The following is a 2,858-nucleotide window of genomic DNA, read 5'->3' on the forward strand; positions in this document are numbered from 1 at the left end:
TTTCTCCCCACTTCTTTCTCTTCTCTTTTGTCTTTTTAATTTTACTTTACTCCCTTATTTGTAACTTACAATTGAAACACACTTCATTCTTTAAAAGAGATTTATGACCTTGGACAATGACCACTCACCACTATTTTATGAAACTAAGAGGACGTAAAGGTTTTTTTTTTTATCTTCTTCTTTTTATTTATATTATTTAATTATTGTGTGAAATCCTGTCTATCATATTTATATATTTATGTATTATAATTTTATATTTAGTATTTGAAGTTTAAATATAAATAAAATAACAATATTAAATGTTGACTGCATTAATTTTTTTAAGATTTGATTAAAGTATGAGTACGTTAAAAACAATTGACAAATTCTTTAAAAGAAAATATGCAAATCATTCAACTGATTCTCAAATACTTGAACCAACAAGCCTAATGAAAATCGTGAAAAGAAGACTTTGAAAATAAATAGATGATGAGTTTCTTGTACACAATTTAGTTTTTTATATTGAAAAGTACATTACTAACCTTTTCAGTATAAAGTTAATAATTGATGAATTTGAATCTTTCAAACCTCATCAAACACAACATTCCTAAAGGACTATTGTAAGTTTTTCTTTTCTTACTCCTTTTAATTTACATATTATATAAAATTATCTATTATGAATCCTTTGATTGTTGGTTAAATTCAACATTTGAGTTTTAAAAATTTTTATTTTTTATTTCTCTCCGTCTTTGACCTCCCCCAATAAAAGTTGACTAACTCTGCCCTTGAATTTGAAGCAGCAGGTGAAATGGCAGACTCTATTACGTCTTTAGCTATTGAAAGAATTTCAAATTTACTCATTCATGAAGCTGTTTCCCTGCATGGGGTTTGTGAGGAAGTAGAGGGCCTCAAGGCTGAGTTGGAGAGGATGAAGAGCTACTTGAAGGACGCGGACAATAAGCAAGACCAAAATGAGCTTTCCCACAATTGGTGAGACAAATCAGAGATTTTTGCTTATGAAGCAGAAGTTGTTAATGGCACCTTCATTCTTCAAGTCACACATCAAGGAGGCTTTCATGGCATCATCAAGAGATTCACCAAGCCATTTCATCTCCACAAAATCAGGGTGAAGATCAAAGCAATCCAGACTAAGCTTGAAGGCCTTTCTAAGTCTCTTCCAGCTTATAATCAGATATCTGGTGGAGAAGGCTCCAGCTCTATTTCCAAGATGCAGCAACGGTTAAGGAGAACATATTCACATGTTGAGGAAGAGGATGTTGTTAGCTTGAAGGGTATCACAAATGAGGTTTTGGCTCAGCTGATGACAGAAGAAGATAGACTTCATGTCATTGTTTCGATAGTCGGCATGGGGGGCATTGGTAAGACGACTCTAGCAGAAAAAGTATATAAGCACATTGATGTGAAACGACGTTTTGATTGTTTTGCTTGGGCTTTTATACCGCAACAATGTATGCCAAGATAAGGTTTTCATGATCTCCTCATAAAACTTCTCTCTCCTTCTAAAGAAGAAAGGGAGCTAATTGATAAATTGAAAGAGAATGAGTTGATGGAAAAGGTTTATGATTTCTTAGAAGAAATATGATACTTGGTGGTCCTTGATCATATTTGGAGAAATGAGCATTGGAATATTCTTAAACTTGTTTTCCATGAGGTAAAAAGGGGAGCAAAATTTTATTTACAACAAGGCACAAGGAAGTGGCATTACATGCGATCATTGCAACTCTCCAATAGAGCTTCAATTTCGTACAGAAGATGAAAGTTGGAAGCTTTTTAAAATGAAAGCATTCCTAGAAAAGAAGAGAGAGTTTCATGCTTGCCCAAAAGAATTGGAGATGTTAAGAAGAGAGATGGTGAAAAAAGGTGGAGGTCTACCTTTGGTAATTACTATGTTGGGAGGGTTGCTAGCAACAAAAAGGTACCGAGCTCAATGGGAGATGGTTCACAAAAATACCAATGCACACTTAAACAAGTTTCAACAACAAGATCATTATTATGGTGTAGTGAATGGGATTTTGGCTTTAAGCTACAATGAGTTGTCCTTTCATTTAAAACCATGCTTCCTACATCTTGGTCATTATCCAGAAGGTTGGGAGATCTCAAAAAAAGAACTCATTTGCTAATGAATTGCTGAAGGTTTCATTTCACCATCACGGAAAAGCAGGGGAATGCTAATGGAGAATGTAGTTGAACAATTTTTAGAAGAGCTAATAGATAGATGTTTGGTTCAAGTTGGCTAAAGGGACCATACAATGACAGGCGTGACAACATGTCAAATACATAATCTCTTGAGGGACTTATACATGTCAAATACATGGTAATTCTCTTCATATGACCTTGACAGCATCTATGGTACGAAGAATTGCTATTCATCCTAGTAAAAGGTATGTTTCTTTGAATGGAAAGCATCCAAACTTATGTGCTCTTTTGCTCTTTCAGAATGAAGAATTGATAAAATTGCACATTTCAAAATGCAATAATTTCAATTCTTAAGAGTGTTGAATCTTGTGAAAAATGATGTTTCCAAGTGTCATGAGTCAAGTGAAATTGGTAATCTACATCATTTGAGGTATTTGAGGTTAGAATGTCCAGGAACCATCATCTTGCCACAGTCTATTGGCAAGTTGAAGAGTTTACACTCTTTATACCTCTCACATGAAAAATTATGAATTCCTAATGTTTTATTCAAGTTGAGGCGCTTAAGGCATATTATATTAGGTGATAAATTTTATGCACATATGTGTTTGCTGCTAAGGGATACTTTAAAAAATACTGAAACGTTAAAGTACATATAAGGCAGGACTTTAATTGAAAATAATGCAGTGCTCGACTTTACTAATATTCGGAGTTAAGGAATAGTT

General features: G+C 33.8%; 1 pseudogene; it reads left to right on the forward strand.

The window, feature by feature from the left end:
• Positions 1–787: 787 nt before the first annotated feature.
• LOC108663646 (putative disease resistance protein At1g50180) lies at positions 788–2,172 on the forward strand (annotated as a pseudogene).
• The last annotated feature ends 686 nt before the right edge of the window (positions 2,173–2,858 follow it).

Source organism: Theobroma cacao, chromosome 10, assembly GCF_053813885.1.
Source record: "Theobroma cacao isolate CCN51 chromosome 10, ASM5381388v1, whole genome shotgun sequence".
Taxonomy (NCBI): Eukaryota; Viridiplantae; Streptophyta; class Magnoliopsida; order Malvales; family Malvaceae; genus Theobroma; species Theobroma cacao.